Below are 13422 nucleotides of genomic sequence, written 5' to 3' on the forward strand. Positions count from 1 at the left end.
GTGACAGTAGTTAAGTGACAGCGGTAAAGAAATAGGTATGTGTCGCAGTAATAAATCATTCACTACGCATGTATTGGGACAACTTATCATTCATCAAGTGCCGTGCCAATATACCATTCACTACTCATGTTGGTGACAAGTTTTTTTTTTCACTAGGTATGTGTGTCGTGGTGGGTCGTGGTGGGGGGTCGTGGTGGGTCGTGGTGGTGGTGGGTCGTGGTGGTGGGGGGTCGTAACCTCGCTTGACTGGTTGGTTCAATATCCGTAAAGAATAAAAAGCACACTGTAATTCACTTAACGACATAGCCTACGTTAAATAATGCAACATACCAGGCAGACCGTCACGCCAGGAGAGGTGATAATAATAATAATAATAATAATAATAATAATAATAATAATGATAATAACAACAATAACACCAGTACAGTCTCAGCTAGATTTTGACGCCATTTGGTTCCGTAAGCCATTAAAGTATACGTTCTTACGAGAAATATTCAACCTAAGAGTCTCTATGAATCCGGATTTGTTATTTTTCAAGCACACAACTCACTCCCTCCCACCTCCCGCCCCGCCTCTGTCTGCATAACTCATTCCAGCACACAAAAATAGATTAAATACACAGAACTAATTGCTCACAGTTGGTGGGGTCGACGGGAGGTAGGTGGAAGGAGGGGGGGTTGGGGGGATGGGAGGGGGTGGGGGGATGGGAGGGGAGGGGAGAGGGAGGGGAGAGGGAGGGGAGAAGCTGTGTGGGAGAAGTATGAGATGTGAGGGAGAAATTAGGGGAAGAACCGAAAGAAAATGAAGCATAAACATGAATTGATGGGTAACTAAGCTAACCAAACCAAACCACAACATGGACAAAATGGCACCTAAATGACACTGAGACTCTACCTTAACCATAGACGTTTACATAACACAAATTAACCTTGAGATTAAAAAAAAACTATCGATCGTAAATTTGTCTGTAGTTAAGTAAGGGTAACTAATTAAGGTAAATTTAATGACGTGAAGAACACAGGTAACACAAACTAATTAAGGTCGAGTCTCAGGTGTAATTACAATGCCATTTTTGGACGGTATTAATGTGTTTTATCGTAAGTCATCCAGTTAAGGTAAAATTCCACACATACTTTTAACTTACCGAAACAGCAAATGAACGAAACATTAACGACTCCGGATAAGAGGGGCATATAAACGAGCCGAGTGAGGCGGAGAGTTAAGAGGGAAATTGGATAAATTAGAAAATGGAAGGAAAGAATAAGATGAAGAAATGAGAGGAAATGCAGAATGACGATAGACAATGAATAACAAGAAATGAAAATGAGGGAGGAGGAGGATGAAAATGAAAAGGTGGAGGAGAATGAAAAGAAGGTGGAGGAAAATATTAACAGGAGGAGGAAGAGAAGGCGGAGGAAAATTTTAACAGGAGGAGGAGAAACAGAATTAACAGAAGGAGTATAAACATTAACAGGAGGAGGAGGCAGTATGAGTCACGGTGACACGCATGCCTGCGGTCACCCGCTACGCTCGTCACCAGCCGCGGTCACGACGACACGTACTGAGAGGGGGGAGAGACTGGGGAGAAAACCTTCAAGAAAGTGGAGAGAGGGGGAGATACAAGGGAGAGAGGGAGAGAGAGAAATTGGGTTTCTCTCACTTAAGCGACTGACACAAGAATAAATTTCTTATCTCCAAGCTAAGGCCTCATATTTCTTACTTAATAAATAATAATAATAATAATAAAAATAAAAATAATAATAATAATAATAATAATAATAATAATAATAATAATAATAATAATAATAATAATAATAATAAAAATCTTGCCACCGTCAACAAAAATACACGCAAGGTTAAATTTCCATCCCAGTAAAAATAATGTCAATTACTGGATCTCATTAAACTTTCATCATTACGTATATTGCCCCCCCCCCTTTATCCCAGCAGGAGGACGACCCCCTCTACCCCAGTAGGACGACGACCCCCTCTACCCCAGTAGGACGACGACCCCCTCTACCCCAGTAGGACGACGACCCCTTTCTACCCCAGCAGGAGGACGACCCCTTTCTACCCCAGCAGGAGAACGACCCCCTCTACCCCAGCTGGAGGACGACCCCGTTCTACCCCAGCAGGACGACCCCTTTATACCCCAGCAGGACGACCCCTTTCTACCCCAGCAAGAGGACGACCCGCTACACCCCTGTCTCCTGATATTCACTTGTGGTCTCCTAGAGTAGTGGATGAGTGGAACACGTTACCAAACATCATCATTAACTTGAACACGCTGGACAGCTTCAAACATAGGTTGGATGGATATATGAGCGATAGGGGTTGGGTGTAAATGGGACTGCCCAGTATGAGCCAATATGCCCGCTGCAGTTTCCTCCATTCTTATGTTCGTGTACGGTGTGTGCAGGCCCGTCCTTTGGGGGAGGGCGAACAGGGGCGACCGTCCGGGGCCCAGCACTAGACCCAGTGACCTCGGACACATTACCTGTTGACTAGTTAATCTGACCTGACGGCTTACACCACCATGGCAACCGTGATCTTACTATCCATAGCGACAATCCCATGGGGGTTGGTGGGGCCCCGCAGTGGCTGAGTTGCCCAGGGCCCCGCACCCTCCTAGGGACGGCCCTGGGGGTGTGTGTGTGTGTGTGTGTAAAAATTGAGAGTAATTAGATTAATTTTTAGTATCACACACAAAATGTAAACGCCTTTAGCACACACACACAGTGACAGGTCTTGTATGGCCACCTTAAGTTTGGCTCAACAACCTAACTGTTCCTTCCTCAATTTCTTAAAAACAAAAACAAAAAACAATTATCTGTGGTAAGAAACTTAGACAACCGATCGATACACAGTGACCCACCTGGAATAAACAACAACAACAACAACAACAACAACAACAACAACAACAACAGGTACTTTGCAATGAGAGAAAGATGGTCAAGTAAGGGATAAAAATAATAATAAAAGTAAAAAGAGAAATGGTGGAATAACAAGAGACGAAAATAGTGGATAATAAGAACCTACGATTGATCTTGGTTACGTAAAAGAAGCAGAGAATAATAGATAAATGATAAACAATGATATTAAAAAAATTAGGCGATAGTTAAGTCTCAGGGGTGCAGTGAGAAACCCGCGAAGTGATCGGGCCAGAGACGCAAAGCTAAAAAAATAAAAAAATAAAAATAAAATAAATAAAGTCAGTGAGAAACACAAAACTAAGAAACGTAAACAAGGGATAAATCTATTTTAGACGAAACATATAAAAAAAAACCTCAATAACGAAGAAATAAGAAAAATGGTAAAATATTTAAAATCAAGCGAAATCGTACAAAAAATATATATGAACTTGGATAGAAAAAACAGAACTCAATTATATGAATTTAATTACGGTGAGGCGTGAGAAGGTGAGGTTAGGTGATGACTCGGGTGAGGTTAGGTGATGACGCAGGTGAGGTTAGGTGATGACGCGGGTGAGGTTAGGTGATGACTCGGGTGAGGTTAGGTGATGACGCAGGTGAGGTTAGGTGATGACGCAGGTGAGGTTAGGTGATGACGCAGGTGAGGTTAGGTGATGACTCGGGTGAGGTTAGGTGATGACTCGGGTGATGAAGGCCAAGGGAAGAGGATATTTCACCGTGAAAATGAAGAAAAAATGATAAACAATAGAACAATGAAGAAACGTCAGAATAACGAGGGAAGTGGAAGAGGAAATGTGGAAATAAAACAAAAATCAGGACATGTTAAAATAAGACGAGAGAGGAAACGCCATCTTGGTATACACACACACATACGCGCGCACACATACGCACACGCACCTTCGCACACATATACGCGAACACACATGCGCACACGCACCTTCGCACACATATACGCGAACACACATGCGCACACATATACGCGCACACATACGCACATGCATACGCACTTACGCACGCACACATATACGCATACGCACACAAACACGCACACACCAACAATAACGCTCAAAACAGCGTTAATGGCGTAGATAATTGATATGGCGCACAGTAGTGAGATTAGGAGAGACCATTAGAGTGGGCCGTCGACACCATAATACTGTATTGACGCGAGAAACCTTCCGCCGTCCAGCACCAGAGACGGGCAACACTTAGGTCAGGTCAGGGGATGAACGCCGATGAATGGTAAATAATACGCAGCTGACGCATTGATCGGCGTAGATCCTAGTGAACGCCTGGAACGCACCCACCACAACCAACAAAGTGAACGTTACAGCGAGGGTCACAGTGAACGTCCTCTTCCCTTTTCTGCTGCCCTTGTACGCCCAATGAACGCCGAGGGAACGCTAGAGACTGTCAATGGTAAATAATTGTAGCTGCGTCGGAAAACCGCGCCGTCACTTCCGACACAAGTGACCGGTCACACCTAGGACGTCAACACCGGCCTTCCCTCCTTCCTTCCTTCCTTCCTCTTCATCCCCTTCCTCCTCCTCCTCCTCCTCCTTCTGTTCCTCTCCTTCCTCCCCCTCCTCTCCCATTTCTCTCCCCCCTTCACTCTCTCTCTCTCCCCCTCAACACAAAGAGATATTCCCTCTCCACTATATTGCTGCCACCTTCCTTCCTCTACCCCCACTCCTTCCCTCTCCCACCACACTCTCCCTCTCCTCACACTCACACACTCGACTCATCAATTCCCAGCCTAACTCTCTCTCTCTCTCTCTCTCTCTCTCTCTCTCTCGTTTGTCTGGATTAAGTAATAATAATACGATTTCTTGACTTTTCACACATTTCGAAGCTTCAAGGTGCAAATGTAACCCAATTCTCAGTATAAAATTATTATTATTATTATTATTATTATTATCATTGTTATTACTACCACAATTGTTATTATTATTATTATTATTTGTATTATTAACTTTTTGAACATACACAAAACAACAACAACAAACACGACAACAACAACAGCGACACGTGGCCAAACTATGAATTAAATTTCTCCTTGGAGCAGTAAGTACCCCCCCCCCCCCGGGTTATAAAACACCCCCCTCCCTCTCTCTCTCTCTCTCTCTCTCTTTTCTCCGTCTCTCCCTTTCCTCCGTCTCTCCCTCACTCCCCCACCTCTCTCTCCCTCCCTCCCTCCCTCTCTCCCTGAGGACGAAGCAATCTTAAAAGAAAGTTTTAATGGCGGACTTATGAAGTAGAGCCTTGACTTGTATTGTTCTTGTCAAGTGTCATTCGAGGGTTGGAAATGGCGGAGTTTATGTCTGTCTGTCTGTCTGTCTGTCTGTCTGTCTGTCTGTCTGCTTTTTGTCTCTGTATGTATGTATGTATGTATGGCTATCCTGTCTATATGTATGCATCTGTCAGTACGTCTATCTGTCTACCTGTCTGTGCGTGGTTGTCATATTCTTGATCTACCGTCACGTGACACACGGGGTTATTACTTCATTGATGACATCTATGACGTCACGGGGTTACTGGGTGTATTGATGACGCTATTATGACGTCACGGTGTTACTGGTTCATCGATGACGTAGACTATGACTGTGTACGTGTTGTATGGATGGTGGCTGTGTACGTGTTGTATGGTGACTGTGTACGTATCCGATGGTGATCAAGGACGATATATAATAAGGAACGTATGTCTTATGTGTACAGTTATCATGGACATGTTGGATAGTGAACACGTGTGCCTGGGAGGGTGGAGGGGGTGGTGATGGAGAGAGTCATCCACCGCCTCACGGCACACTAAGCCACGACGCAAGGTTAGCTCCGTCATCCAAGCTGAACATAGTGTGGTAAAAAAAAGAAAATCCCCGTAGGTTTCGTAAGATGTGGCGACGGAGGTGTGTGTGGCGGGTGTGGTGTGTGGTGGGCGTGGTGTGTGTGGTGAGTGAGGGTCAAAATGTGGTGTATGGTGGATCATGGTGATACATTATGCACATCTTGTCTAACCTAACCGAACCCAACCGATCCCAACCAAACCTAACCAAAAAAAAAATAGCTCAGGCTCTCAATATAACAAAAAACAAGTTGGTTCTTTCTTCAGTGCGTGGAACTTACGACATACGAAGGTGCAGTATTCTCCTAGTGGGTGATGACTGTATATCCTGTTCCTCACTCACACACACACACACACACACACACACGTAATTATCCCACGAGTTACGACATACTACATTGGAACGTCCAGCTGAACACGTTCCTCTTGTGGCCTTTAAAACGCCAAATACCTTTACCTTCTGTGGTTGGAGGAGAGGCGGAACGAAACGGAACGGGGGGAACGGGGTGGGAGAGACAGGGGGAGGAGGAACGGGATGGGAGAGACGGAGGAGTAGGAACGGGATGGTAGAGACTGAGGAGTAGGAACGGGGTGGGAGAGACGGAGGAACGGTGAGGGAGAGACAGGGGAGGAGGAACGGGGCGGGAGAGACGAGGGAAGAAGAGATACAAGTACGTATAGAATAGTTGACTATGACATCAGAGACTCACAAGGTTATGTAGGAGTAGTACTGATAGTCTTCAAGCGTCACCCACGTTAACTTAATATCTCTTACTATTTCAACTGATAAAAATTACTACACACACACACACTAAAATTCCACGTAATATTATACTAACTACACGGGAGAGAAAATCAGAAACACCCCCCCTCCTACACCAAGTACCCGCCTCCTACCAACCACACCCCCTCTACCAACCACCCCGTTCCTACCAACCACCCCCCCTCCTACACCGCCCACCCCCCTCCCTACCAACCACACCCCCTCCTACACCAACCACACCCCCTCCTACCATTACCCCCACCTCCTACACCAACACACCCCCTCCTACACCAACCACACCCCCCTCCTACACCAAGTACATCCCGCCTCCTACACCAAACACCCCCCTCCTACATCAAGCACACCTCCTACAAGCACACACCCCTCCTACACCAAGCACACCCCGTTCCTGCACCAACCACCCCTCTACCAACCACCCGTCACCTCTACCCTCCTACACCAAGCATGCACCCTCACCAACCTCCCCTACACCAAGCACACCCCCTCCTACACCAACCACACCCCCCCTCCTACACCAAGCATGAGTCACCCCCAGCGTGTAGTAATGAGGTTGTGGCGGAGTATTCTTAGGACGACAGATCTATATGACGCATCCTGTACGAGTTATTTTCTACAGCAAGAACCAGAAACTTGTTATCCACTCAAGACATTCCTCCTCCTCCTCCTCCTCCAAGTTCTAGTTCTCCAAACACAAGTAACTCACCCTCAATTAAAGCCTTCACTCGACCATCATCACGACAATAATCATTAACCACAGTAAGAGGAACTAGTATTAGGGTGATGATGCTTGAGGGTGAGTTTATAGTCGGCATAGGAATAACTTGCCAAGGCCGTTCCAGACAGCCAACCGACAGCAACGGCAGCAGTATGTCGGCCACCGCTTGGTCAGTCGTGGGTAAAAAGGTCTTCTCTCTCTCTCTCTCTCTCTCTCTCTCTCTCTCTAGTGGGTTAAAAGTCTGTCTGTCTGTCTGTCTCTCTCTCTCTCTGTCTGTCTGTCTCTCTCTCTGTCCTCAACTCGGGCTTCAATGTCGCAAATTTTCCTTACCCGTCTCCTTCCTTCACCCCTAAAGTCCTCCCTCACCCCTAAATTCCTCCCTCACCCCTAAAGTCCTCCCTCACCCCTAAAGTCCTCCCTCACCCCTAAAGTCCTCCCTCACCCCTAAATTCCTCCCTCACCCCTAAAGTCCTCCCTCTTGTAAAGTTCTCCCTCACCCCTTAAGTCATGTCCGTCTCAGAACAGGAAAACATAGACAACAAAGCACACGGGAAACGCCTAATAAATTAACTGTAAAACACGTCATCATCTCCACAGCACCAGCAGAGTTGACACAGTAAATGGCACAGTATAGAAGTGACACAGCAGAAGTGACACAGCAAAAGTGACACAGCAGAAGTGACAGTAGATGGCACAGTATAGAAGTGACACAGTAGAAGTGACTGAGTAGAAGTGACATAGTAGGAGACAGGAGGAGTGACACAGTAGAAGTGACACAGCAGGAGTGACACAGTAGAAGTGACACAGTATAGAAGTGACACAGCAGGAGTGACACAGTAGGAGACAGGAGTGACACAGCAGAAGTGACAGTAGATGGCACAGTATAGAAGTGACACAGTAGAAGTGACATAGTAGGAGACAGTAGAAGTGACACAGTAGGAGTGACACAGTAGAAGTGACACAGCAGAAGTGACACAGTAGGAGACAGGAGTGACACAGCAGAAGTGACAGTAGATGGCACAGTATAGAAGTGACACAGTAGAAGTGACATAATGAGGAGACAGGAGGTGACACAGTAGAAAGTGACACAGGAGGGTGACACAGTAGAAGTGACACAGCAGAAGTGACACAGTAGAGGAGACAGGAGTGACACAACAGCAAGTGACAGTAGATGGCACAGTATAGAGTGACACAGTGAAGTGACACAGCAGGAGTGACACAGTAGAAATTGGCCCCTGTGGGGTGACACAGTAGAAGTGACACAGCAAGGGTGACACAGTAGAAGTGACACAGCAGGAGTGACACAGTGGGGAAGTGACACAGTGGGAATCAGCACAGTAGAAGTGACACAGCAAGAAGTGACAGTAAATGGCACAGTATAGAAGTGACACAGTAGAAGTGACAGTAGAAGTGACACAGCAGAAGTGACACAGTAGGAGACAGGAGTGACACAGCAGAAGTGACAGTAGATGGCACAGTATAGAAGTGACACAGTAGAAGTGACAGAGTAGGAGACAGGAGGAGTGACACAGTAGAAGTGACACAGCAGGAGTGACACAGTAGAAGTGACACAGCAGGAGTGACACAGCAGGAGTGACACAGCAGATGAAACGGGATGAGTGACACAGCAGGAGTCAGAGTACAAGCGACACACCTGGAGGAGGAGGAAGTCCCCAAGGTGCAGCCTAAGGTCAAGTCCCTTTAGTGAAAGGTCTTGACAAATCACAGGGTGTTGTGAGCTTACGACAAACTACCAGGGGAAGCTCGACACACCGGTATACTGTATACGCGAGGTTAAGACCGCACAAACCACTTGGTGTGTGAGGCTAAGACCACTTGGTGTGTGAGGTTAAGACCACTTGGTGTGTGAGGTTAAGACCACTTGGTATGTGAGGCTAAGACCACTTGGTGTGTGAGGCTAAGACCACCTGGTGTGTGAGGCTAAGACCACTTGGTGTGTGAGGCTAAGACCACTTGGTGTGTGAGGTTAAGACCACTTGGTGTGTGAGGTTAAGACCACTTGGTGTGTGAGGTTAAGACCACTGCAAACCACTTGGTGTGTGAGGTTAAGAACCATGGTGTGCGAGGCTAGACCACTTGGTGTGTGAGGTTGGGCCACTTGGTGTGGGGCTAAGACCACTTGGTGTGTGAGGTTAAGACCACTTGGTGTGTGAGAGCTAAGAAACCACTTGGTGTGTGAGAGTTAAGACCACTTGGTGTGTGAGGGGCCTAAGACCACTTGGTGTGTGAGGTTAAGACACACTTGGTGTGTGAGGCTAAGACCACCTGGTGTGTGAGGTTAAGACCACTTGGTGTGTGAGTTAGACCACTTGGTGTGTGAGGTTAAGACCACTTGGTGTGTGAGTTAAAGACCACTTGGTGTGTGAGGTTAAGACCACTAAGACCGCACAAACCACTTGGTGTGTGAGGTTAAGACCGCACAAACCACTTGGTGTGTGAGGTTAAGACCACTTGGTGTGTGAGGTTAAGACCGCACAAACCACTTGGTGTGTGAGGTTAAGACCGCACAAACCACTTGGTGTGTGAGGTTAAGACCGCACAAACCACTTGGTGTGTGCGGCTAAGACCACTTGGTGTGTGTTATTACATTGAGATGAAGTTAAGGTGTAGAATTAAGATACACCACTTAGTGTGAGTGGAGGACAAGGCACTTAAGCGTATGATGAATCAAAACCCCCCTTAGTGTAGGTCAGGACCACAGCCTTGGTGCAGGTCAGGACAACGCAAATGGTGCAGGTCAGGGCAACGCACTTGGTGCAGGTCAGGACAACGCAAATGGTGCAGGTCAGGGCAACGCACTTGGTGCAGGTCAGGACAACGCACTTGGTGCAGGTCAGGACAACGCACTTGGTGCAGGTCAGGACAACGCAAATGGTGCAGGTCAGGACAACGCACTTGGTGCAGGTCAGGACAACGCATTTGGTGCAGGTCAGGACAACGCACTTGGTGCAGGTTAGGACAACGCACTTGATGTAGACCAGATGAAAGCACAAGGTAGATTAAACCACGGTGCAGGTCAGGACAACGCAATTGGTGCAGGTCAGGACAACGCAATTGGTGCAGGTCAGGACAACGCAAATGATGCAGGTCAGACAGCGCACTTGGTCAGGGACAACGCACTTGGTGCAGTCAGGACAACGCACTTGGTGGACAACGCACTTGGTGCAGGTCAGGACAACGCACTTGGTGCAGGTCAGGACAACGCACTTGGTGCAGGTCAGGACAACGCACTTGATGTAGACCAGATGAAAGCACAAGGTAAGATTAAACCACGTGGTGTAGGTCAGGAAAAGGCCATTTTGTATAAGTTCAAATGCAAGGCCCAAACCACCTGACACTACCAGGTATTAAGGTAAGGTAAGGTAAGGTATGGTATGGTAAGTTAAGGTAAGGTTGAGGTGAGGTAAGGTAAGGTAAGGTGAGGTGAGGTAAGGTGAGGTAAGGTGAGGTAAGGTAAGGTAAGGTAAGGTAAGGTAAAAGACCCATATATCGGTAAGACAACAGGAGGCAGATGAGAACACTTTGGCCTCTTCTGTGTTCCGACCCTCCTGCCTCCTCCATCACTGGATCATGTTCGCGTGACTCTTCAACCAATATAACCAGGCTCTCATCCAGCCAGGATTCATCGCGACCAACACGAAGCAAGGACTCTTTTTAAAACGCGCACACACACACACACACACACACACACACACACACACACGTACGTTTTTGAGATGGGGGGGGGGTGGCGGTGGTGCGAGGATTTCCAATACGTCTTCTTCCGGGCGGTTTTGAAGGTGTGGGATGCGGGTATCATGTTACGGCGTGTGGATGTGGTTACTATGTTGGCTATCATGTTCCGGAGACAGTGTGGATAAGGGTATTAGGGTGGATATATTATGCTGAACACGGCGGATATCATGTTACGGTGTTTGTGTTTGTGGATAAATACAGGATATCATGTTACGGTATGTGGCCGTCGGTATCACGGCGGATATCTCGTTACGGAGACATTGTGGATGAGGATGTTATATCACTTATCCTGTCTAAAAGGAAGTGTGACTATATCTATCACGTCGCTTATCATGTTGAAAGCACTGTGGATACATATATCATGACGCTTATCGTGTTAGAGCCTCACTAAATATGGTTATCATATAAGATATTAGATACCAAACCGGCATCAATATCAGGTTCACACAGGATATGTCAAAGGCGGCGTGATAATAGGCCTCAGCCGAGATAACAGACAATGAAGCCGGCGTGAATTTATGCACGATGCCGCATTTCACATGTGAGCCGGCATGAAGGGGGGGGGGCATCACGCCGCACAACATATATTAGAGGCGGTATAACTGCGGGCATCATGCAGTAGAACAGTTATTTATGACTAATAACACTGAGGGTATCCGGAAGGAGGTGCATGACTGAAGAATTGATCCCCCACTGTGTCATGCACCCGCCTGCCTGTGCATGAATGCCGCATATCGATGTAGCTATTTACTAAAGGATAATTATAGGGGCGACTGTCAGGCGATGCTTTCAAGTCCCTCATAACAGAGTACCAAGTGAGTGTCGGTGTTTCTGGCGGCAGCACAAGGTCATGCGACAACCACCTCACCTCTCCTCTCCTTAGTTATCTCCGCTTCGACTCAATTCATATTAAAGAGAGAATTATTTTCCTCTTTTATGAGCCATATTGCGGACAAGCGATGGAGGACCGCGGCCGCTAATGACGCCTGCGTGTTTACACTGGCACAGCAATGAGGAACTACCTTTTTACATCGAGGGCACTTGACATGTGAGGGGCTGCTAGTCAAAGCCCCGCAGTGCAGTCAATAGTGAAGGCGATGGGAAGATAAAAATGCTTCGAAACAAGAAAGACTTGGTGGAGAAGACACGCGGCGAGAGGCGTGGCCCAGGCCGGCACCTCCCCCCTCCCCCCCAACCACTCGCTCTCTGGCGCTCTCTCTCTCTCCTATTGATTTTTCAGATCCAGACAGAAACGAATCGATACCGTTGTCCTACTATAGGGCAGAATCTCACTCATCTATCTTGGAACATCAACCCGATGAAGCTTAAAGGCCAGAAAGGTGTTAGTGTGCCAGTGTGTGTGACCATGTTAGGGTCAATACCTAAGAGTCTGCTACAGAGCCACGGCCAGCGAGGTGGGTCTTCCCACGCCCACGCTATCCACTCACCTCCCCCCCCTACTCAACAACACCATCGCCTGACACCTCCACAACTAACACACACAATCACTATTACCATGAACGAGCTACAGTCACAACGTAATGTACCGTTGCTGACACACGCACAGGTTAACGTAGATAATTACAGAGGCGGTGCGTTACGGCCATCCTGGAAAATATGTTACGAGGCGACAAGACGGGAGATCCTTCAGCAGTATTTGGACAACCTGTGTTGTGTCATAATGACCTGCCAACCACGTTAACCTTCGTCAGTGTTCACCACCTTAACGACACCACGCACACTGTAGTTCGAAGGTCCTCCTCAAGTTCCTTCCTTCCTTCCTTCCTTCCTTCCCGCTCGAGGGGCAACACCACACTGAGGGCGGCCAAGCTGCACTCTCGTCCTCCCTCCACCGCGGGTCTCCTATACACCAAGTGCTGTTGAGTTCGCTTTTCCAGGCCGTCATCTCCCGGCACTAAAACCTTAGCTAGCACAGTTCCACACGCACACACACATCTTCCTACTGTGTGTGGGCGTAGAGACCGAGCACAGCAACAGCGCAGCACAACACAGCACACAACAGCAGCACCACAAAGCACCGCTCACCAGCCGGCGTTCTACTAGACTGAGGTTCCTCGACACAGGATCGGCAGGGCAGGCAAGAGTCGGCACCCAACGAGCCAGCCCGGCCGGGGATGTCGGCCGTTTCGTATCAGTTAGGGGAGGGGGGGGAGGGGGGTCTTGATGACGTCAGTCTGGTAGGATAGGACCACTGCCGCCTTCATGACGTCACTTGGCCCCCGCCATCATTACTGCACCAACTTACCCAAAAACATCTATATTCCTCCTTCGCAGGGGGGGGGAGGGGGGATGAAGGACCTCCTCCACCACACACCCCAGATATTCACGACACGAAGCTCCACAAACTTTATTGATAGAAACATGTAATGGTTTC

General features: G+C 47.7%; 1 protein-coding gene across 16 annotated transcripts in view; it reads right to left on the reverse strand.

The window, feature by feature from the left end:
- LOC121858501 (titin-like) overlaps positions 1-13422 on the reverse strand; it is a 152402-nt gene that overhangs the window by 138342 nt on the left and 638 nt on the right. For 6 of the 16 annotated variants that reach the window (XM_042354948.1, XM_042354950.1, XM_042354952.1 and 3 more), the window contains exon 1: positions 13074-13093. The exons of 1 other annotated variant lie outside the window; for it this stretch is intronic. The gene's annotated coding sequence lies outside the window, so the exon portion shown is untranslated. Of the gene's footprint in view, positions 1-12749; positions 12872-13073; positions 13096-13422 lie in introns of those variants that run through there. 9 more of the 16 variants (XM_042354944.1, XM_042354946.1, XM_042354951.1 and 6 more) reach the window with 4 other exon arrangements.

This window comes from Homarus americanus, unplaced genomic scaffold (genome assembly GCF_018991925.1).
Source record: "Homarus americanus isolate GMGI-L3 unplaced genomic scaffold, GMGI_Hamer_2.0 scaffold5461, whole genome shotgun sequence".
NCBI lineage: Eukaryota > Metazoa > Arthropoda > Malacostraca > Decapoda > Nephropidae > Homarus > Homarus americanus.